Source organism: Cibotium barometz, chromosome 15 (genome assembly GCF_041138505.1).
Source record: "Cibotium barometz isolate CiBa-2024 chromosome 15, ASM4113850v1, whole genome shotgun sequence".
NCBI lineage: Eukaryota > Viridiplantae > Streptophyta > Polypodiopsida > Cyatheales > Cibotiaceae > Cibotium > Cibotium barometz.
In genome coordinates, this window is record NC_141060.1 from 32,243,074 (window position 1) to 32,268,964 (window position 25,891).

A 25,891-nucleotide genomic window follows, 5' to 3' on the forward strand; every position below is an offset into this window, starting at 1 on the left:
TCCATAATGTGAACCTGACTAAATGAGCTAGTGCTATAATTATGCCAGTCTCTAGTAATCCAAAATGGCTGTCACATAACCTACCATCCCACTGGCCGCATATCACCCATAATCTCACCAACCATGCTAGTGGTGTAGATGCAGAAGCTATCACCTAGGTGGGTCATCAATGTCCGCCGTAGCACTAGTTGAGCTCGATATCTCAACTTCACACACTGCACTCCAAGTAAGCTCCTAAACCCGTGGAGCTTCTCTATGCCTAATGCCCTCGTGAAGATGTCAGCTACCTGATCCTCTGTGCTGACATATACTAGATCTACATCTCCTCTGCTAGAACCTTCTGCCTCACAAAGTGATAATGCACCTCAATGTGCTTTGTTCTAGCATGATATACTGGGTTACTGGCCAACTGTATGCTGCTCATGTTGTCATGATATATAACAACTGCCCTATCCATGGGCTCTCCCATGCCACCAAGTAGCTTCTGAAACCAAGCTACCTCACAAGTTGCCATAGCTGCCTCTTTCACTCGACAAGGCAACTGTTGGCTGGTTCGTACTACTCCAACTCACAGCATCACTCCCAAATGAGAACATAAAACCACTGGTAGATCTCTGTCTATAATACTACTAGCCCAATCAGCATCTATGTACCCATGCAAATGTATCTCTATACCAGCCTCATAGAAAAGTCCATAATCAATTGTGGGCTTTATGTACCTGAGGATCCGTCTAGCCGCATCCAAGTGTGGCTTCCTAGGGGTCTGCATAAACTGACTCACAAGTCCAACAACATAGCTCAAGTCTGGCCTTGTAATGGTCATGTAGATCAAACTACCCACTATGCGTCTGTATATAGTGGGTCCTCCAAAAGCTCACCTGTGGAAAGCTTTGTGTTCCACAGTATGCAACTCTTCTTTAACTCCAACTTCCTTGCCTTTATGTTAGTTTGGAACATCTGAACCAGATTCTCTCATGCAACTGTTGGAGTGTTTGCATCCTATATGTGTCCTATCATAGTGTCTGTGACACTAATTGAAAGCTAGTACATGACTTTTCTTGCACCCTAATTCCAATCCTTTAATGCCTTTATATCTGCAGGAGTGGCATTCTCCACAGATAACTCTGGAGGCTCCTCATTGTCTCCTTCTACATAATCCCAAAATCCTTTACCCAACCATTAGGAAATTGGTCATTCTGAACTTCCAGGCATGGAAGTTATTCTTATCTAGCTTCTCACTAATAATCTGAATAATTCTGTCAAACATATTTTCCTGTAGCAATCAAATAACGTGCAAATAGACAACTTCTGTATACAACCTATAATACAGCAGTATCTCATGTACCTAGTGCAGCAAACGATACTTCAGCATAGCCTATGTGTCACCAAATGTGACCAAAGTACATGTACATACACCCAGTATTAACAATACATGTGCAAACCATGTTTGCACTTCCAAAATGCACTGCTACACTGCAATAACCAGATTTCTAGCAAAAATAGTTATCTACCAGAACTTCCAGATAACTGCCAAAAATACCACGCAGTGATGAAACAGGGCCCGTAATGCGGCCGAAACGCAAAGCTGGTTGAAAAACTTTGTCCAATAAGACAATACACTTGCCCTGTAGCTCCGCTCCTGCGAAGACAACTCCTCAATCATAGACGTATAGCTCCCAGAGCTACTGAGGGGGTGTTGTATCTAAACCATAAAGGGGAAAGAGATGATGTGCTCTTTCTTACCCATGTAGTACCGCTTCCTTCCTTGCTTGTTCGTGCATCTTGCTTGCCTCCTTAGCTCTCACACGAACTAGGCTATGATACCATAAAGAGAATGTGTGGGAGAGGGAGAGCTTCAAACCCTAGCAGCAAACACACACACACACACACACACACGAGGGAGAGCAAGACACAAGAGAGATGGATAGCTGGATTTTCTTCTATCTTCTTCTTCTCTACTCAACCAACATAACATAAAGATAAGAGTACACAATATATGGGTTAGTACTTAACTACTACAGCTTAACTACTACAGCATACAAGGGTCGGTCCATAATGTGAACCCGACTAAATGAGCTGGCGCTATAACTATGCCAGTCTCTAGTAATCCAAAATGGCTGTCACATAGCCTGTCATCCCACTGGCCGCATATCACCCATAATCTCACCAACCATGCTAGTGGTGTAGATGAGGAAGCTATTACCCAAGCGGGTCATTAATGTCTGCCGTAGCACTAGTTGAGCTTGATATCTCAACAAGTAGCACACCCCCTCCTCTCACTTGGCGAGTCGACAGTGGTGATATCTTGCTTGTTAGATAGATAATAGTACTACACTACTGTGAGGCCATATACTTATGCCATGAGCACTTTGTCCCACTAGGTTTTTCTCCATTGGCAAGTGTGAACAGATTCCTTAGGGTTGGCTAGTATATAAGCAACCTTATATACTAGGGTTGTTGCTCATTTCTACTCTCTATTTGTACTTGTAGAGAGCTTTATCTCTCTCCTTTGAGCTTGCTAATCTCTCTCACACTCTACACCCTTGTGTTCTTGTCTGAGAATTGTGTGTGTGTAAGTCTAGCTCTAGCTCCATTAGGTGAGCTAACAGTGGTATCAGAGTAAAGCTTTTCCCAGCTTGTTTTCTAGAAAAGCTTTCCATATCTTGTGTTCAAGCATTCCATATCTTGCTTTCAAGATTTTCATAGCTAACATGTTCCTTTTAGTTTTTATTAGGTGGTTTCATCTCCTTTTAGTTTCCCTTTAGTTTTTATCAGGTGGTTTCAGCTCCTTTTAGTTTTCCTTTAGTTTTTATTACGTGGTTTTAGCTCAGTGTTTGAAGCTTACATTGTGGTGTTGCTTGAAGCTTTATTGTTCAAGCTTCCATTGAAGCTCTCTCTCCCAATAGTGAAGGAGGTTGTTTCTTCTTCAATTGACTCTTGTTCAAGCTTCTTCTACTTCAATCAAAGGTACTCTTTCTTCTTATAATAGCCGAATCATCACATACAGTCGGATCTTCTAGCAGTGTGCATGTGTCAAAACAATCCGATCCAACTTTTTCACTGCCTCACTAGTGGGTGACACATCTCGAATAGAATCACCTATTTCTACAATTGTTTTCATCTACAATCATTTGATTGATTGTTTTCACGTTTACAACAATCGACCGATTCAACTCTTGAATCATGGGTTTCTTCCATCGACTTTGTGTCAATTTTGCTTTTCTTGCGATTCCAAAAGTCAGATTGCTTAGTGATCCAACGTCACCAATGGGTGAAAGCAAGGGATGGTGGTACAAAATTGGTTGTCCTTGACACCACCTAGGCTTGGTAGAACAAGAGTAAAGAAAAAGAGGGCAAAAAGGAAATAAAGGAGAAATATTAAGCTGTGAAAATTCCCTGAGGTGTTATACTTTAGTCTTTTTTTGAAACGTCCCATAACAGATAGACGTGGGTGGAGATGTGGGTGCAGACGCAGGTGGAATGCAAGGAAGCAGATTTATCTCTCTCCCTCTCTCTCTCTCTCTCTCAGACCTCCCCTCTCTCTCTCTCTCTCTCTCTCTCAGACCTCTCTCCTGCACATCCTCTATTCCCTGCGGAACACCATAGCCCTCTCTCTCTCTGTATAAACATGGCAGCTCAGGCCGTCACCATATTTACAGAGACGATGCTGGAGGTTGAGTGTGATCCCTTCACTAACCTTGAGTCAGGGATACCTGCATTTACAGAGGATACTATCAATGAAACCCAAGCTGCTCACGAACCTGTCGGCAACCAAGAATTTCTCCGGGGCTATTGGGCGCAAAAGAAGCGTGAGCAATGATGCAAGGAGCGCAAGCCTGCTAGGGAAGGTAGCCTTTCAAGAACCAGGTCAAGGAACAATATATGCAAAGCCATGGCTAGATGTTGGCATCAATAGACCCAAGGACTAACAACAGTAGAACAATAGGAAATTCTAGAGCAGCTCATGCATCATCAGTCGTTTTCCAAGTTGAGGAGTTCGGATGTGCAATCGAGTCTTCTTTCCAACGTTCGCAACACATTGACTCAATTGAAAGTACCTCACTCTGCAAGTGAGATGTTTGTAAAGAGAGCCTCTTTGATGATGATACTGAACAATGGTGATCAGAGAACAATGTCAGTGAACCAGTCCAAAATTGATGCTGTCTTGGGTGTTCATCGAGGACGGAATATAGCGGCAGCAAGCAGTCGACTGGAAACGAAAGATGAGAATGAAGTGTTGCCACTTAGTGCTTGTCACAGACAATTGCCTTTGTATACAAGTATCACAAGTGAAACTAGAGATTTGGTGACCGCTTTTTGGAAATCTGAGACGAGAGTTTTACCAAACAAAAAGGATATTTGTAAGCAGAGGATCGAGGCAAAATGTGTCATCAAACATCCAATTCATCTTCTAGATGACTCTTAGGTAATATGTTTTTGCTACAATGCAATCCATGGTGGCCTTGATTTCTGTTGGAATAGTTCAAAATTTGTAGTCTTTGGGCAGCACTAAAAGCTTGGCTGTTCAGTAACTACCAAACTGGTAGTTTTTTACCAGCAATCACTCTAGGCCATAAGTACCAATTTGGTACTGCAATCATTGTAGGTACCAATTCCCAGATCCAAGTACTTACCATTGTTTGAATTCCCAGCTCCATAATAGTATCATTGTAGGTACCAATTCCACCTCCATAGGACCAAATTTGGCACTTCTCTGAATTTTGCATTGTACCCAAGAGGATTCACGGTACAACTTTTGGTTGTAATGTCCAAGAGTAAGGAAGCACAGTCTCAATTTGGCACTTTTGAGAAGCACTCACACTTGGTAGTGTAATACCAAATTAGGTTTTGGAGACAGATTTGGTGCTTTCAATGTATCTTGCAAAGTACCAAATGGATGCATAGTACCAATTTTGGAGCGTTTTATATCCAGAAAAGTATCCAATTATGGTACTGTTAAGTATACAGAGAAATAGCCAATTTGGTACTATGGATCAAGTTCGGTACTATGCAGGGTGCTTTAAGTGTGCCTGGTTAGTACCTAAGGTGTTCCACAGCTCCAATTTGGTTTTTTTGGGCACCACTTACACTTGGTAGTATAATACCAAAATGGGTTTTGGAAACAGATTTGGTGCTTTTAGAGGATACTGAAAAGTACCAAACTAGATGCATAGTACCAATTATGGCGCTCTTTGTATCCAAAAAAGTATCCAATTTTGTACTAAGCTTCCAATTATGGTACTGTGAAGTATACAGAGAAATAGCCAATTTGGTACTATGGATCAAGTTTGGTACTATGCAGGGTGCTTTAAGTGTGCCAGCATAGTACCTAAGGGGTTCCACAAATCCAATTTGGTGTTTTTGGGCACCACTCACACTTGGTAGTATTATACCAAATTGGGTTTTGGAAACAGATTGGGTGCTTTTAGTGAATACAGAAAAGTACCAAATTGGATGCATAGTACCAAAACTGGATGCATAGTACCAATTTTGACGCTTTTCTGTATCCAAAAAAGTACCCAATTTGCCACTATGGATCCATTTTGGTAATATGCAGTATGTAAAACAGTACCAAATTGGGTACTATGGTTCCAGCTTGGTACATAGAACCAAATTTGGTGCTTTTTTGTATTCACAAAAGCACCCAATTTGTTACTATGATCCAATTTGGTACCATGCTTAATGTAGAAAAGTATCCAATTGGGTACTATGGTCCGCCTGGTAATAAATAGAGCCTAATATGCTGCTTTTCTACATCAAATTTGGCACTATAGTCTGATATCTGGCACTACAGTGCCAAATTTAGTACTTTAGAATGAGTTGGTGGTTTACAGTACCAAATTTTGTATTGTAAACAGCTTTGGTGCTTTACTCTTGTTTGATAGTATTCTGAGCTCTAACGTGGATCATTTTTCATTTAAAGGTGGAGCTCTACAAAAGATTCAAGAGCATGTATCCTGCGGTGAAGTTGTCACTTAGGTCCTTTGAGACACTCAAGCCATTTTTTGTCCGAAGATTGAAAGAGCGCTATACTTGCTGCTACTGTATTTACCATATCCAGATGGTATACTTCAAGGATGCTTTCAATCAAATGCGCCAGAACAAGTTTGGGCATCATGGCAAAGAACATCCATGTACATGCTCCATTTGTGGTACACATAGTGAGGCAGGCCAATGTTCTGCAAACCAGGCTGTTTTTCAACACATAAGTAACTTGCTGGATTTTATATTGTGCCCTCACCCTAAGGATCATGAATATCATGCAAAGAGATGCTTGCTTGATTGTCTTATACAGTACCAATCTTTGGTGGTAATATGCCAGCAAATTTGTAGAACCAAAATATGGTAAGTACTGTGCTAATAGTTTTAGCTGATTGCTGTGTGTGTACAGTTTTTTTGCAACCGGAGTTATAAAGCCCAACAATACGGTGGTAATAAGTAGCCTTTCTGGTACTATGCAATAACTATCCACTTTCTCTCACTCATCCTCCCCTCCCTTGCTCTCATCATCTCTCTCCCTTGCTTCCTGTCATCCTCTGCCTTCCTCTCATCCAGCCATGAATAGGGACTACTCACCTGGCAACTCCCACTTGTCACTAACTCCAAAGTCATGCTTGTCACCAAGTAGTAACAGAAAAGTACAAAAGCAGTAGCCAAAAAAAGTACATGTACAAAAAGATAATTATCATTAAATGCCAAAGGCAATGTACAAGCATACAGAATCTTTTACACATCAGGGGGGTCAAAGCGGTACGAATACCCCTCCATAGATACAAAGTAGTTGGCAACGAACGAGGAAATGTCATCCTCAACATCAAACAAGGGATTCCGGTGGCTGTAAGCAGTGGGGAACTTATCAGCTAGCCACCCGGAGATCCACATGAAAATGACATCCATAAGATACTTCGGCTTGTTAGGGTCATAATACTTAGGCTCATATGACTGGATGCAGCAGCACGTAATCATTCTTCAAGGACTTGTATCTCGTGTCGTCCACAAGGAGGGTGTTCGTTTCATTGAATTGCGGATACTTGCGCCACACTTTTCTTAGGAGCTTCAGAAAAATAGGCTTGTTAGCAAACTCCTTCGCAAGGACTGGCACATCTCTGAGTTTGGTAGCCCACCTCTCACAATGAGACTGGTCAAAAATATCTGTAATAACAGGTAAACCAAGCAATTAGAATAGCAGCACAAATAACAGTACCAAAGCTAACAAACAGTACATGGCAGTGAAAAGGTACCAAACTTGGTACAACACAGTACCAAAGTACCAAACATTATAAAATTGTGTACACAAATGTTACCAAGCACAGAACCAAGTACCATAGTATCAAAGCACCAAACAGTACCATAGTATCAAAGCACCAAACAGTACCAAATTGTGTACAAAGTAAAAAACACAGTTTCAAACTACCATAGCATCAGAGTACCAAAGTACCAAAGATAACCAAAGAGTACCAAATTATGTACAAAACAGTGCCAAATTATGTACAAAACAGTGCCAAATTGTGTACACATGAACAAACATAGTCCAAAGCAGCATAGCACCAGAGTACCAAAGTTCCAAAAAGTACCAAATTGTGTTAGCAGTGCAAAAAGTACCAAACTACCAAATAGTACCAGATTGTGTACAGAACAGTAGCAAAGCTAGCTAAACAGTATCAAAATCAATAAAACCAGTTGTGAAAGTTAAGGGATAAATACCTAAAAAGAGGCCTTTCATCTTCATCAACCGAGGGAAGCAAGCATTCATTATGGCCATCAAGTTCTTCCTTTGGCTACATGACCAGAGCATCACGTCGCATCGCTTCCTCAAGTTGATGATGAAGTCCTCCGCATCAGGTCTGACGACACAATATTTGTATTGAGACACTTGCACACCTCGGGGCCTAATTCCATCTGGGAACGGGAGCTGCCACAAATCCTTGGGTGCTTCAACATAATCCTTCAGTAGCACTCCATTGACATCCAAAACAACAAGGCGCCTATTGCTTGCCATTACATCTATCGGCATTGATGTATCCGGTGGTTGTTCATCTAGCCACCAATGGTCCCCTATTGTAGTACCACTAAACTATATGAGTAGAAGAACACAGCCTTTTCGCAAAAGCAAAGTTAGACATTGGGCACCAATAAAAGGTTACAAAACAGTGACAGTAGGACATGACAATTTACAAACACATTGACACCTTTCAAGAGAGTAGAGCGGCATGACACAAAACGTATCGACAAAAGCAAAATGGGCTGGTATTTCAAATTAGTCCAAAAGCAAGTACAAAATGCTGTAACATCAGTTAATTTTTGCAGGCTTGCGGCTTGAGACCACGACCAATGGGGCACTTTCTACATTTCATATAGCGAAGAGCTCGAAGAGGGTGGCTGAATCATTACTATCACCTATTTCTAAGGGCGTTGCATCAGGTGTCTCCTCCGCAGCTCTGTCCTTCCCCACACCTTTTGTATCCTCCATGCCTTTAGGCAACTCTACACCTTCAGCCTCCTCTGCACCTTTAACCTGCTCTGCACTTTCAGTAGCTTCCCCCGCCTCTTTGGCCTCCTTCGCGCTTTTAGCCTCCTCTACACCTTCAGCCCCCTCTGCACCTTTAGCCTCCTCAGCACTTTCACTAGCTTCCCCCGCCGCTCTGGCCTCCTCATTGCTTTTAGCCTCCTCAGTGTCTTTGGGCTCCTCTGCACCTGTAGCCTCCTGTGCACTTTGAGTAGCTTCCGCTACCCTCTTTCCGTTCATCCTCCTCTTTCTACCTGCCTTGTCCTTTGCAGATGTTGATGCCGTAGCCAAAACCTCTGTCTCTGAGAGAACTTCAACTGTCACCTCCTCAGCACTTTCAGTAGCTTCCCCCGCCGGTTTGGCCTCCTCATTGCTTTTAGCCTCCTTAGTGTCTTTGGGCTCCTCTGCACCTGCAGCCTCCTGTGCACTTTGAGTAGCTTCTAGTGTCCTCTTTCCGTTCTTCCTCCTCTTTCTACTTGCCTTGTCCTTTGCAGATGTTGATGCCGTAGCCAAAACCTTTGCCTCTGAGAGAACTTCAACTGTCACCTCCTCAACAGCCGCCATCTCTTCATTATTCTTCTCGCCTTGGTCAGTCTCTTGCTCAGCAACCTCCTCAATCAGATCACTTCCCCCCTGTTCTTTCTCCTCCGGTCCCTTTTCATCTTTGTCTCTCTCCTGCACTTCCGCTTTTAGTCGATCTTCCCCCATGCTTGAGTCTACAGCAGGCTCAGTCCCTTTTCCTTCCCTTGTGTTGGCATCAAGGTCTTACAGTATTTTCTGCAATGACTTGTAAGGATCTTCTTTAAACATGTAAGTGGCATCTGACTTACTGTGACCAAAGAGATCCTTCCTATCCATTGGGGTGTTGTCATGGGTGTCCGCACCGAAAGATTCTCTACCTACATATGCACAAAGATGAAAGACAAGATTAGATCATCAGTTCAAACAATATAAACATACAGTGTCCAACACAAACACCCCACTTACTCTTCAATAATGACCTACCTGACACCCAGGCCTTTGCCTCCGAAGGGATTGCGGTGTTGCAACGTGCCTTCACGCACATATCTCTTGTTCTTAACACAGCTGCAAAACACAATGGATGGTACTGATGCCTGCAGGGAAGCATGAACGTACCAACCACGTAAGAAGCCTCCAAAGCCTCCCCCCACAGGCAACACAAGTACCAAACACATGAATTGTGTTGGCAGGGTCCACAACATGAGGCCTTGGAGTCAATGTATATTTCATCCCCCTCTTCACATCAGCACACAACTTATGTACAAATTCTTGATGGTCTTGGGTCTCCAAGCATTCATTGTGGAGCTTCACATACTCCATCTGCAAAACAGACATACTCTATCCACTTATCCACCAAAACAAACAATTAGCAAGGATGTACACAAGCAGTACAAAAACTGAACCAGAATAGGTACCAAAACAGGTAAATTGTACCATAACAGTTCTAAACAGCACTAAATGGGTACAATGAAGTTTCAACAACTCCCAAGCCAAACCCAAGCAGAATAAAAACAGTACTAAAAAGGGTCGGATTGTACCAAAATAGTTTTAAACAACACTAAATTGGTACATGAAGTACCAAAAACTACCAAAACAGTACTAAAAAAGGTTGGATTGTACCAAAATAGTTTTAAACAACACAAAATTGGTACATGAAGTACCAAAAACTACCAAAATAATACCAAAAATATAGCAAAGCAGTACCAAAATAATATCAAATAGTAGCAAAATAGTACCAAATAGTACTAAAATAGTACCAAATAGGTTACAAACAGTGCTAAAAAGGTAGCAAATCAGTACCAAAATAGTAGCAAATAGTAGCAAAATAGCACCAAATAGGAAACAAAACAGTACCAAAACAAAACCAAATAGTAGCAAAATAGTACCAAAATAGGTAACAAAACAGTACCAAGACAAACCAATGACAAACCAAAACAGTACCAAAAGGGTAACAAATCAGTATCAAAATAGTACCAAAAGGTAACTAAACAGTACCAAAACATGTAAATTATGCCAAAACAGTTGTAAACAACAATAATTTGGTACAATTAAGTACTAAAAACACACAAGACTCCCAAAAATACCCAAAAGATCCAAAAACTTGTCACAGTGAAATTCCAAACTAGTACCAAAATAGTGCAAAAAGTACCAAACGAATCAAAGAAAACAAAAAATACCAAAGATAATACCTAGATAGCACCCAAGACATATTTAGCACTACCATATAAGACCAAATAAAAGCTCAACTTCAGTACCAAAACACTTTAAAAGAGTACCACATGAAGCAAAGAAGCACAAAAAGTACCAAAGTTAGTGCCAACATTGAACCCAAGATGTACCTGCAATACCTTAAAGACTCTAAAACTTGTAGCTAGAAAGTACCAAAGCAGTATCATATAGGTCAAAAGAGTTTCAAATGAACACCAAAGCACCAAAAGTACCAGTCATGGGTGCAACCAATTATCCAAGACAACCAAAGGTGCCCTATTAGACTAAACTCAGTAACCTGAAAGTACCAAAACAGCACAAAAATAGTTCAATAGAGTACCAAATGAAATAAAGAAGCACCATTAAGTACCAAGAAAGGCACCAGCACAACACCAAGTGTTATAAAAAATACCAAAACAAGTAAAGAAAGTACCAAAACAGTTCAAGAAGTTCCAAAACCACCAAAAATGTCAGCAGATAAACCAATCAAGAAGTGAAACATGCCAAATTGCCAAACCATGTGCAAATTAAACGTCATTGCAACAAGCGCCGACTTGCTCCCAGCTCAGCCTCCACCTCTCTGATCTCTTCATCCGGAACAGGGATTTGTTACTGAAGCTGAACAATGCGTGCTTCCAGGGTATTGATGTCTTCCATCAAACTCTTCGCCACGTCCTTTCTACCTTCATATACCAGTAGTAGCTGGTCCTTGTTTGCTTGAATAGAGGCCTTCAGGCTTCTGAGGTTTGACCATCCTGGATGTGACACTGGGTGTGCCAGTCTTTGTGGCAATGCCTCTAAATCAATTACCCCTCTGCCAGCATTCTCTGGTTCTGTGCAGATATACCCCTCTGCCAGCATTCTCTGGTTCTGTGCAGATATTACTACCACTTTGAGTCATCCGGGCCTTCTTATCTGAATGCAGGACACTGCCAGGGGAGGAAGCATTTTGCCTCCTCCATGCCTCAATTTTACGCTCAAGCCCGCCACTCCTAAATGATATCATCTGCAACACTCCTTCCCCAAACCGGGCCCATGCTACTTTATGCCCTGCTGGGTCTTTTTTTGCTGCATGGCATTTCTCAAAAGTGTAGCACGTAGCAAATTTGTTGGTCAATTCACCACATGAAGGGGGCCCCTGATAAACTTTGGAGAATAGAAGTCTGCAGTCTTCCACCAGTTGTGGCTACAAATGGTTTAAATAGATCTTGCTATTCTTTTGGTACTTGAACTTGAATACAGTTAACCATTGCTCGGGTGGCATGTCCTCATCAGTCAAGTCCTTGAAGAGTTTGCCCTCCTCAAGAACTGAGACCGTACTCTTCATGCAGGTCCTGTGCCGTGTAACAGAACCTGGTTTGTTGAGGGTACTCCTCCATTTTGTTCTTACCTAAAATGTGTTCAAAACAAATCAGAGAATTGCTGACTCCTATAGATTAAATGTGGTGCCCGACATTGTGTCTAATGTGAGGTGATGCCCTACAGAACCAATTGTGGTACTCAAAGAGTACCAAATTTGCTATTGCAAAGTACCAAATATAGTACTGTTCATTTAACTGCAAATGTCAGTGCAGGGAGTGAACATGCACCATTTACTTAGCACATGCATATGCCAATCAGAGAATTGCTGACTCCTACAGATTAAATGTGGTGCCCGACATTGTGTCTAATGTGAGGTGATGCCCTACAGTACCAATTGTGGTACTCAAAGAGGACCAAATTTGCTACTGCAAAGTACCAAATATAGTACTGTTCATTTAACTTCAAATGTCAGTGCAAGGAGTGAACACGCACCATTTACTTAGCACATGCATATGCCAATGAATAGCGTACCACGTCTTGACTTGCTGGTAGATTTTGATTCGTCGTCGTCGAAGAGGAGTGAGGTCCGTTCGGAGTTGACCTTGCACTGTTTTGCACTTGCCCTTGTGTTGGGACTGGCTATGTGCTCCGTATTTGTTTGTTGGGGGGTGTGGTGGAAGCACCCTTCTTGTTGCTGCTGCCAGGAGGCACCATTCCCTCCTTTGCCTTCGCTTTCGGTTTGCATGTTGAAGGTGACACTCTGCTCTGCTCTGGCAGCAGCTCCCTTGGCCTTTGGGGTCCTCATGGCTAGACGACTGATCAATGCGAGCTCTAGAGCAGAGCAGCTCTGCTACAATCGAATGTGGGGGGGGGAGAGAGAGAGAGAGAGAGAGAGAGAGAGAGAGAGAGAGAGAGAGAGAGAGAGAGAGAGAGAGAGAGAGAGAGAGAGAGAGAGAGAGAGAGAGAGAGAGAGAGATGGTCAGAGGAAGGCGACCAGACGACACCTGCTTAGTTCAAACACAAATGAGCAAAAACAATAAAAAATTAAAACCACTACCACCACTCATGACACCACTACTCTCACGGGGTGGTACTGCATAAAAGATTCTCAAAGATCTTAAAAATAGTTCCTAAATACAAACCTTTTACCCTCAAATTCCCCCCCCAAAGTACCAAAAAGGTGGAAAAAAAATTGGCCCTTTTTTTGTACCACCAACCCTTGCTTTCACCCCAATCCTACTTTGACAATCCAACTTCGGCGATTTGACTTTCTATTATTGATCGATTTAACTTTTTATATGGATTGATTCTACTTTGCTTGACTCTACTTGCAATGATTGACTGATTCAACTTCTAAGAATCGCTTGATATCACTTTTAAGGATCGTCCAATTCTACTTTCAAGGATCATCCAATTCTACTTCTAATTTTTAGTAGTTTTTAGATTAGTTCAAGCTTTCATTTCACATCTTTCCTTCTCAAATCCACTACCAGTTAAGTATGGCCAACAACTCTATAAATTATTTATTTGGCATTCTTTCTAAACAGGATAAATTAGATGGGTCGAATTACTCCATATGGAGTTTTATGGCCAGCAATATCCTTGCTGAAGGGCTTATGGAGTCATGTCAGTGTTGGTAACAAACCTCGCCCTGGCACAATTTCTCTTGCTATTCCTCAAAGGGGTTAGGGCCAATAGACCCAGTCTCAAGTCTCTTAAACTACTATTGATCAAAGAAGATGGGATTCTCATGATGCTCAAGCTTTGATTGCCTTGTCTGTTAACAAACCATCTATTATTCCACACATTCGGTCTTGTAAAACATCCATGCTTACTTGGAACACTCTAGAAATTACAAGCTAAAAATTAATTTGATAATAAAACTATGTAGGATAAGGGGTCCAAAAATAACAATAAACTATGTAGAAACTATGTAGGATAAGAGGTCCATGAATGATAATAAACTATGTAGGATAAGGGGTCCAAGAATAATAATAAACTATGTAGAAACTATGTAGGATAAGAGGTCCATGAATGAACATTTAACAAAACTATAGGACTTAAGGGAGCAGCTTCTCAATACTAATGAAATCATTTCTGAAGTTAATCACCCTTAACTCATTGCCTGAATCTTATATGGGATTCAATACTCCTCTTTGACTTTCTTTGAGAGGAAATACAGCTCTTCTTACCATGAGCTTGTGAGCTTACTATTGCAAGAGGAAAAGTTAAGAAAGAATACCTCTAAGAGTTCTAGCAGTTCCCAAGCTCTAACAGCCAAGAATAAGGGCAAGCTAAAAGCATGTGTTTGTGATACATAATGATCACCACAACCTCTATCGAGTGCATGATCTCTATTAGCATTGAGAGTTTCTCTTAAAAATTATACTTGCGATAGCAAGATGCAAACCTGAAACCTCTTTCTACCCACCCTAAGCAAGAGTTTCTCTTAAAAATTATAGTTGTGATAGCAAGATTCAAATCTGCAACCTCTTTCTACCCACCCTAAGCACCTACCACTACACTACACCACGGTTGATGCTTAGCTTGCTGAAGATATGTGTTATAATGTTACGAAAATGTGGTTTTTTTTTAAAAGGGCCAGAACTGAAGAGCCCCAAAAAGTGCAGGAGGGCGCACAATCTTGCAAGAGTGTGTTCACGCGTGTGTGTATGATCTGCGTGTGTGTAAGAGTATGTATGTCAATAGGTGTGTGTGAGAGAGAGAGAGAGAGAGAGAGAGAGAGAGAGAGAGAGAGAGAGAGAGAGAGAGTGCACGTGTGTGTATGATGTAAGAGTGTGTAGGAGAGAGAGTGAGTTAGTGAGAGAAATCCTTGTGATGTAAGAGTGTGTGGGAGAGAGAGTGAGTTAGCCGCTACCTTTGTTAGAGAGAACCATCCCAAAGGACCACCTCTTTTTGCCTCCATCTAGGCATAGAGAGCTCTCCCTTCACCTCTTTGGAAAAGGAGCATTCCAGTGTGACAAAAGAGTGAGGACACAACGGACAAGCTACCGCACCCACATTAGAAAGCTATATTTGCAGCTTGAAGGCAAGACCCAATGACACATGCGTAAGCAAGGCTAAGATAAGATCTTAACTTGAACAAGGCCCATGAAGTAAGTGGGATCACAAGGGTGAAGATGAGAATTTTCCTTGGCTCCCTCCCTTCCTTTCGACACTAGAAAAATGGAATGGCTTACCCGTGGGGATGAATTGGGATCCTTATAGGCTAGAAAAGGAAGGTACATAACCTCTATGGATTTGGTTGGATTCCTACCAAGATTTGAAGTGTAACATGGTGAACATTATAAACTAGCTGACTCTAACTTGGATGAAGAATTTAAAGAGTCTATATATACATAAGAAGATTTGGGGTGTAACATGGTGGACATTATAAATCTAACTTGGATGAAGAATTTAAAGAGTCTATATATACATAAGAAAACTATACCAAAGGAAAGTTAGGGCTATTTCCCAAATTTAACAAAAACCAAAGTGGGATCTTAACTCCATGAGGGTCTATTGACATATCTTCAAATCATCATGAATTGATCCATAGCTTCAATTTTGAGGAAAAGTCTCATAGCCAAAGTATGCAAAGCTTTGCCATACATAATCTCCAAAGTTGTGCATGACCAATAGCCAAATGAGGGGTATTGTTGTATGCAAACTCTACAGAAGGGGTCTATAAGTCCAATCAAAGTGTCTAGCTTCCTTATAAGAAGTTTCTAACAAGCTTCTTATAGTAGCCCAAGAAAAGATCAAAGTTTGTCAATATCAGTGTCATAGTTTAGGCCAAGTTACAATGTTTTTAATATTTTTAGGGTCCAAGTGAATACATCAACAGATATAATATGTCCTAAGTGAGAACACTTGTTTCAAACGTTGTTCATGTTTATGATAATTTTTCCTATACCATTGAAAAACACTATAATAAAATTTTGATGCTTTAAGAATATGGAGCATTAGTCAGACCAAATGGTATTTATAGTGTGTCTGGTTTAGATTATGAAGGCCGGACTTGAAAATGTCTTCTTCATTCATATGGATTTGATGGTAGTAGACGGATTTTAGGTCAAATTTTCTAAAGACTTGTGCTCCCTTGATCTTATCTAGCAGATCATCCACTCAATGTATCGGATATTTATTCTTCACAGTTATCTTGTTTAAAGCACGATAAACATTTGGTATGTTCCATTCTTCTTTTTTACGAGAGAAGAACTAGAGCACTAAATGGAGAACTATTGGGTCTGATTAATTCTTTCTCTAGCAAGTCTTCTACTTGTCTCTGAATCTCTTTTTGCTCAAGCATGTCAACTCGATAAGCTTTACATGACCGCGAGCTTTTACGGATTATCTCAAATTTTATGATCTTTTGGACAGGACCTAGGTAAACCAAGAGGTAGGTCATGAAAAGATGCAGGGGAGAAGAGAGCTTGAGCTCTTGCAACACACACACTTACAAAACCCTAAAAGAGAACACACAAGGTGAGAGGCTGAAAATCTTCTTCTTCTTCACACAACACTCAACACACCATATACAAAGATAAGACTACACACAATATGAAAAGGTACTCAACCAAATACATACTAGGGTTCTCTACAGTGTGAACCCAACTAAATGAGTTGACACTATAACTACACCATGACTGTCACACAGCCTGTCATCCCGCTGGCCGCATATCACCCATGATCTCACCAACCATGCCAGTGGTGTAAGTGTGGGGCCTATCCCCCAGGTGGGTCATCACAGTGTTCACCGCCTCACTAAATGAGCTCAATATCTCAACACTCCCCCTCGAGCTCAACTCCACCTCATGTGCACCAAGCGAAGCCCTGAATCTGCGGACCTTCTCTGTACCCAATGCTTTAGTGAAGATGTCATCGAGCTGATCTTGTGTGGTGCTGACATAAACAAGGTCACGTCTCTTGCCAAAACCTTCTCTCTGACAAAATGGTAGTGGACCTCTATATGCTTCGTGTGCGAGCATGGAAAACTAGGTTCCTGGCCCATTGTATACTGCTAATGTTGTCATAGAAAATGACAACTTGTCTATCCACTGATAGACCCAAAATCTGCAAAGTAGCTTTCTCAACCAAGCAACCTCACATGCTGCCATAACAGCACCTCTGTACTTAGCCTCTATACTAGATAGAGCAAGCGTAGGCTGCTTTTTGCTGCTCCAAGTCATAGTAGCACTCCGCAAAGAAAACATGAAGCCACTAGTAGATCTTCTATCTGAGATACTACCAGCCCAATCAGCATCTGTGTACCCATGTACACATATCTCTGTCCCAGTTTCATAAAATAGTCCACAATGCAAAGTAGACCTCACATACCTCAGTATATGCGTCTCAATGCATCCAAATGCGGCTTTTGAGGAACCTGCATAAACTGACTCACCAACCCAACAACATAGCTCAAATCTGGCCTGGTGATCGTCATGTAGATCAAGCTTCCTACTATGCGCCTATACATAGTAGGATCCTCCAAAATCTCTCATGAATCTGCACTCAACTTGCCATTCTAATCCAATGGCACTGAGATAGGCTTACAACCTGTCATACCATACTTGGACAACATGTCCAAGCCATACTGTCTCTGTAGTAATCCAATACCATGTGATGACCTAATCACCTCAATGCCCAAGAAATATCTGAGCTTCCCCAGATCCTTCATCTCAAACTTCTTTCTAAGCAAGATCTTTACATCAAAGATCTCTGCATCATGGTCCCTCGTAATGATCAGGTCATCTACATAGATGACAACAAGCACAACCCGTCTATCACTCTATCTCATATACAGTGAGAAATCTACATTGGCTACATGAAAGCCAATAGTGACAAGATATTCAGAAATCTTGTCAGACCATGCTCTTGGTGCTTGTTTTAAGCCATACAAGTCTTTCTTCAACCTGCAAACATGCACGGGGTGACTCACATCCTCATAACCAGGTGGCTGCAACATATACACCTCTTCTTGCAAATCCCCATGCAAGAATGCATTCTTTACATCCATCTGATGTAAAGACCATTGCTTTGACGTAGCCACTGCTCTATCACAACTCTCACTGTTGCCATCTTGGCAACTGGGCTGAAAATTTCCTCATAATCAATGCCATATAGCAACTCCATTTTGTTGCGGAGTGTATCTACATGTAAACTGTCTCTAAATACCATTCTTCTGCAAAAATTCAGAGAACTCATTGGAGAAGTACTCTCCCCCTCCATCTGACCTTAGGCACTTTACATATTTCCCTGTTTGCTTTTCAACCATAACTCTGAAATTCTAAAAATGAGTGAACACCTCACTCTTCTCCTTCATGAAGTATACCCACACTTTCCTTGTGTGGTCATCAATAAATGTCACATAATACCTGCAGCCTCCCATAGACATGGTCTTCGTAGGATCCCATACATCTGAATGCACAACATCTAGTGCATTTCTGCTCACATTTCTGTCACGTGGAAATACATGCTTTGTTTGCTTTCCAAATTGGCATGCTTCACATATTTTCTGCATACCTTCAACTTTAAACTTTGGCAGCCCTGTCACAATTCCTTTAGTCTGCATAGACTTCATTCTCTGCACATTCACATGTCCAATTCTTTTATGCCAAATGTCTGTGTTTGCAACAATTCTTGAACCATTTGCAAACATCGCAGCACTCACTTCATGCATGTTTACATTTAATGTAAACATTCTGCCCACTCTATTGCCTTTTGCAACTAACCTGCACTTGTCTTTAAAGTCTTCGATATAACAACCATCAGGGTTAAACCGAACCTGCAAACCCTGCTCAATCATCTGGCCAACTGAAACCAGATTCTTTGTTATGTTCGGAACATGAAGTACATCTGCAAAAGGTACTTCACTTTGCCATCCTGCATAGACAATGGCACATCTCCAACTCGGGCAATTGGATGAGCAGTGTCATCCCCTGTTTCCACAAAACCTATTTTTCATCTCCTTGAACCACTCCCCATGGCTTGTCATGTGGTTCGAAGCACCCGAATCAACGTACCATACATCATCTTTATGTGCTGCTTCAACATTTTCAGACATGGCATTAACGACATGCTTCATAACAAACAACCTTTCATTATCCTCATTGTTTCTACTCAAGGATGCATAGTTGTTTTGCTGCAATTTCCCATTTTGCATGTCTGTTTGCTTCTTATAACAATCACGCGGATGGAGCCAGAAAAAGTAGAGGCTATTCTTAAATGGCCAGCGTCGAAGAATCTCGAGGAACTGCAATTTTTTCTTGGCATGTCGGGGTTCTACCAACAGTACGTGAAGGACTACGCAAAAGATCGCAGTCCCATTGACTGACCAGTTATGGTCAAAAACTAAAAACATTAGTTGGGGGGAAGCCCAACAGAAGAGCTTTGATAAGCTCAAGGTGGCCGTAGCAGTTGCACCTGTTTTGACTATTGTCGATCCAAATGAGCCGTTTGTCTTGGAAACAGACGCTAGTGATGAGGCCATTGGGGTCGTACTTATGCAAAGTGGCCGCCCAATTGCATTTGAGAGTAAAAAGTTAGATCGTGCGCATCGTAACTACTCGGCTTACGAGCGAGAGTTACTAGCGATAGTTCATGCACTGAAAAAGTGGAGACACTATTTATATGGTGCTCCTTTTGAGGTCCAGACGAACCATAAAAGTCTGAAATGGCTTTCAAGTCAAAGTGAACTGAAGGGTAGAAAAGCTCGGTGGGCGGAGATTCTACAGGAGTTTGACCTTCAGATCGTTACCAGGAAGGTAAGTATAATGTGGTGGCAGATGCACTTAGTCGCATGCCACAGATTAATGAACTTAGTTTCACAGTCTTCAAGAATGATTTCTTGGAGTCACTACGTGGTTTATGTGAGCACGATCCATCTTTTAGAGAGGTCTGGCGCGCTGTACGCGTACGCACTTCTTCACAGACGCAACCACCTCCCTCGTTGGCACAGATTGCTAGTCCGGAGAGACTGGCGAAAGGTGCAACAACGAGAAGGGAAGCGAGAGTGAGTCCGGAGAGACTAGCCATGTCTTCTGGGTATAGTTTGGAGCCAGAGAGTTCTGACATAGGCCCTTCATCACCTTTGACTGCCACACGGCTTCAAAGGGGAGTGATAAACTTCGTCGGGGGGAGAAATATGCTAATTACTCCATTGACGATGGTTACTTACTCTACAAGGGTAGAGTATGTGTACCAACTATTAGTGACTTTCGGGCCCAAATTCTTAAAGAAAGTCATGATAGTCCAAGTGCGGGTCATCCCGGGATTCAGAAGACCTATGCACTAGTAAAAAAGACAATTTTATTAGCCTAGTTTGTTTAAGGACGTCTAGAATTATGTGCTGAAATGCAATAAGTGCCAGGTCAATAAACACGAACGTCTTAAGTTTGGAGGACTACTCCATCCGCTGGAGATTCCTCAGGGGAAATGGGAAAGCATTTCCATGGATTTCATTATCGGTCGAGTCGAGGGAATGACTCGGTGTGGGTGGTAGTTGGACAGGTTAACTAAAATGGCAAATTTTATCACCACGAAGAAAACTGTTAAAACGCCAGAGTTAGCAAAACTCTTTATTGAACATCTCCCTGCCCGCAGATATAGTGTCAGATAGAGTTTTGCCAGAGTTGGCAAAACTCTTTATTGAACATCTCTACAAGCTATATGGCCTACCCGCAGATATAGTGTCGGATAGAGATAGAAAGTTCAACAGTCATTTTTGGAGGGAAGTCTTCAAAATTTTGGATACTACTCTGAGTATGAGTATGGCAGATCATCCGAAGTCTGATGGTCAAACTGAAAGAGTTAACTAAATTCTAGAGGATACATTGCGTTCTTATGTTAAGAAGCAATCTAATTGGCAAGAGTACTTGTCCTTATTGGAGTTTGCCTATAATAACAGCTCCAAACACTCAGCGACTGGATTTACACCATTCATGTTAATGTATGGATTCCAGCCGAGATCTCCGCCGATGTGGCTGTAGGCCTAGAAAAGGAGAAGATTCAATCTGCTAAGGATTTCCTTGAAGATATGAATGATGTGATCAGAGCTGCACGTGAGAGCATTCATAGCGCACAGGATCACGCTAAAACTTATGCGGATAAAGAACGTAGAAAGGTGACCTTTACAGAAGGTGACTTTGTATTCCTGAAGGTTCCTACGCAATCAAAAACCATGAAAACGAGAAATTGTGTGATAAACTTTCTCCGAGATATTGTGGTCCTTTTAAAATCCTTAAGAAGATTGGGGACGTAGCATATAAACTTGAGTTACCGGTGAGTTCTTAAGTCCATCCTGTCTTCCATGTCAGTAAACTGAAGAAATCAGTTCACAGGTTAGAGAACGCAGTTTCTCTAGAGATTTTGGTGGACTTGATAGAGCCACCAAAGATACCACATGAACCTGAAAAGATTCTAGGGTATCATGTGACAGACAAACCCGACATAAAGTGTACCAGGAGGTACTTGTTAAATGGACAGACATGGATGAGGAGGCAGCTACTTGGGAACGTCGTAATGCAATTTTCAAGAGGTTTCTCCAGTTTGTTTTCGAGGACGAAAACTCTTCTTAAGGGGAGAGTAATGTCACGTAGGCTGTAACGCCTGACCGACGGGCAGACCGGATGGCTAGATGGGGCTTTAGCGTCAACGCCTTGGTCGAAGCGCCGAGGACGTGGGCCATCTAGGGTTCAGTGGGAGAGGACGCCCATGCGGAGTCATGGGCGACCAGGCTAGTGTGGATGGCAGGCCACACACTATATAGCCTGGGGGATGAGGGGCAATCCTCATTCTTCCTCTGCGGCTAGGTGGTGAGCTAGAGGCCGTCCCCTCTTGTAGTAGCACCCGTATAACGGCGCTACAGAGATCTAGCACTCTCTCTCTCTCTCTCTCTCTAAATAATAGCCTGGGGGATGAGGGGCAATCCTCATTCTTCCTGTGCCGGCTGGGTGGTGAGCTAGAGGCTGTCCCCTCTTGTAGTAGCATCCGTTAACGGCGCTACAGAGATCTAGCACTCTCTCTCTCTCTCTCTAAATAATAAAATAAAATAAAATAATAAGGGGCTTTTTTGGCCACATACCTCTCCCTCCCTCCCTCCCTCCCTCTCTCTCTCTCTCTCTCTCTCTCTCTCTCTCTCTCAAAAGTAGAATAAAGTTATTCCAATAAAATGATACAGCCACATCATAACTTCTCACATGAGAATCTTTATGTGCACATCATAACTTCTCACATGATCTTCTCCAAATTTCTCAATGGTGAAAGCCTCATTTTTGGAAGCGTGAAACACTTGCAGTTGTGTAAGTTGTGTAGTATTAATATCTAGTGCTTTCTTGATCCTTTTTGCATCTTCTTCTAAAATTTCTATTCTGTATCTTTTGCAACGGCCATCTCGTGACATATTATTTATGAATGTGTTTTACTCTTTCCTGAGAATTTTTGCTTGACTTGAGCACACATGAGTTTGTTTCTCCCTTCCCAATGTCTTACTCTGTAAGTTATAGCCTACAATAAGCATGATATCATATCTCTTGGTGGTATGGGACACCAAGGTAAGGTATGTGGTACTTCATTGTATTTATGTGTGCACCCTTGGGCTCGGGGGTCGTTGGATGGATGAGTTTATGCCTGGTTTATGCATGATGATTATCTAGAGAGATCTTAGGGTTTTAACAATGGTATCAGAGCAATCTCTAGTTAATTGTTGTTGTTTTTTCTGTCTTATTCCAATTTTTAGCATTTTTTAGTAAAATTTAATATTTACTAAATAAAAATGTTATTCGGGGTAAATTGAAATTGTTAAAAATTCCCTAAAATTAGTGGAAAATTAGACAAAAGTTATTTTAAATTTTTGGAAAATGTGGGATTGGTGATTGGCATGTGGTGTGTCCATTCGGGCGCCCGTGACCATTCAAATTCCTTTAAAAATCTATTTTTTACCCAGAAAATTAGGAAATCTATTAAAATTATATTTTTTTATTGTATTTGAGAATTGTCTGGCGGAATTGAAATTTTGTGAACGATGGGATTCTCAAGAGAATTTAGGAATATTCTATAAATTATTTTTAAAAATCCTAAAAATTGGTATTTTTAAAATATCAATGGTATTTTGGCAAATCTAATTGCGAAAAGTTTTCTGAAAAAATAAAGATTTGGAATGCCATAAGATAGGTTTGGTGGAATTTTTAAGTGTGACCTATGCTTAATTTCCTAAGCCTAAGATAAATTCTATCATGGGCTAGTTGATCTAGTTGTTTTGGCGGAGTTTATTAGATGGTTTCTAAGTTTTATATAAACTCATCAGGTTTTGTCTAGATCACTTGTGTCTAGGGGTTTTTAATGAGTGCTACACACTTGTGTTTCACTTTCTTACTTTGGAGTTTTGTTTGAACTACACCACATTCATATACTCCGGATTGATGAGTTAGCCATCAATTTTAATGCTTCTTTTGGCATGATTAATGACCATTAGATGGCATGCATTGATTTTTATGATCAACTATGGTTTTCATGGATTCGAGGTGCTTCTATGATTCTATCCATGGTTTTATGAGGATCTTTTGGATAATATCATGTGCTCTGAAGGTAGCATTTGCCTTCGTTTTCACACGTAATTTTGGAGTATATTCGTTGTACTCTTGTACATATTCCAACTTAGATACCTAGTTGCTTGTGTATCTAGGTGAATTGTTATTTTTCTACCCCAACTTTATTGTGTTTATTGGGCAGTTATCATTAGAAAGGCACCAATATTTCAAATTGTTTTCTAATGATGTACTCGGAAAGAGTTATTCCTTGATGTGGTCTCAGGTATAAAGAGACATGTTTTAGTATGTGAAAGTCTAGAATAAGGCCATCTCATTCCTTTTATGCAAGATTTTATTCATATGTCCTAGACAGCATACTAGGGAGTTCCAAATTGGTAATGGTGGGTGGTATGGGACGCTAGCGATTCCTCGCATATATTATCTTATCGGATAATTTGGGCTCAAGATTGTTGCCTTGCTAACGTTGACCCAAAATTCAAAGACAATCTCATTTTTTGACTTCACTTGAAGCTGTAGTGTAGGCATTCTCTAGATAAACTTCTTTTATCTATAGCCTGGATGTTTTGATGAGTGTAATCTCGTTGGCATTTTCTCTTGTTGAAATCTCTTTCTTTAGAGTTCAACGAGTTTATCTTGTTGTGTTCAGATTAAGGAAATTCGGATTCTTCCTTTGTTGGCATTTCTTTCTCTAGTTCCGTCCTTTAGGTGATCTATACAGTCCACCTGATGGTTTACATATGTATATATGTGACTCATCGAGACGTTGGTGACTCCCTATGTTGATATGGGTAACTCGAGATGCTGATAATTCCCTGTGCAGATGTGGGTACGTCGGGCCGTTGATGGATCCCTTGTTCCTGCCATTAATGCCATGTCTTTCTACTTTATTCTGAATGGTTTACAACAAGGAAACTACCTTGAGTATGAGTTTCTCTGATCATCCGTAGTCTGATGGGCAAATAGAGCGTGTGAATCAGATTGTAGAGGATATGCTTCGTGCATATGTCTCTGGAAAACCATCAAATTGGGAAAAGTATCTTCCAATGATGGAATTTACCTATAACAGTTCTAAACATACGGCTACTGGTTTTAGTCCGTTCATGCTTATGTATGGGTATCAACCTAGGGCACCTATTGATGTCGGTCTTAAGGACATTGAGCTTGATGCATTGAGGGATTTCTTGCGTGATATGTAGGAAATATTGACTGAAGCTTGGGATTTTATCAGGAGTGCTCATGATAGGGCATAGTTTTATGTTGATAGAGGGCACTCACCTCGGTTTTTTAAAATCAGGAGCATTGGTTTATTTAAAAGTTCTTAAAGACTCTCAGACTTTATCAACAGAAAAATGCTCGAAATTATCTCCTAGATATCGTGGTCCATTTCGAGTTATACGTCGGATTAGCATGGTTGCGTATGAACTAAAACTACCTCCACATGTTAGAGTTCATCTAGTCTTTCATGTCAGTAGATTGAAAGAGAAACTGGGAGGTGAGGATAACACAGTTACTCTTCAAGAACTCGTTAAAGTTGAAGATTCCTATGTTCCACATGAACCTGAAAAGGTACTTGAATTCAGGGAACCATTTCACACTAGAGCTATGTGGTGCTAATCATGTCATATCTCTTGGTGGTATGGGATACCAAGGTAAGGTATGTGGTACTTCATTGTATTTATGTGTGCACCCTTGGGCTTGGGGGTGGTTGGATGAGTTTATGCATGGTTTATGCATGTTGATACATGATGACTATCTAGAGAGATCTTAGGGTTTTAACAATCGAGTTGCTGAGTGAGATGCTCAAATCTTCAAACTTTTGCAGCCCCTGAAAGTAGGAGTTGGTGTAGGAGTAGCGGAGCGGAGGGAGAAGGCACCACCCACACACCGTGAGAATGGGGGGCCATTAGCGAGGGTCCTTTAGATTTTGATTCCAAAGCGACAAAGCCTCATAATTAGAGGCGCACACATGCTACACTGGATGACCTTGACGTTGAGTGCTTATTGGCACTGAAAGCGACGTCGCTGGTCGTCATTTCTAATGCTAATTCAAGCAAATTATTTAATTTTAATAAAAAGTAATTAAAGCAAATTATTTAATTTTAATAAAATTTGATTAAAGCAAATTATTTAATTTAAATAAAAAGCGCCAACTTCATTAAGGGGGTAAGACGAGCCCAAATTGGTGTTGTTCTCAAATTGGGTGCTAGGGAGTGTCCTAAAATCGGGCAGAGTTCTCAAATTCCCAATGTTCTCAAATCAACGGTGTACTCAATGGTGTTCTCAAATTGGTGATGTTCTCATGTAA

General features: G+C 41.2%; 1 pseudogene; it reads right to left on the bottom strand.

Moving 5' to 3' along the window:
* Window positions 1-6,726: 6,726 nt before the first annotated feature.
* On the bottom strand, window positions 6,727-9,214 carry LOC147631181 (uncharacterized; annotated as a pseudogene).
* Between the last annotated feature and the right edge of the window lie 16,677 nt (window positions 9,215-25,891).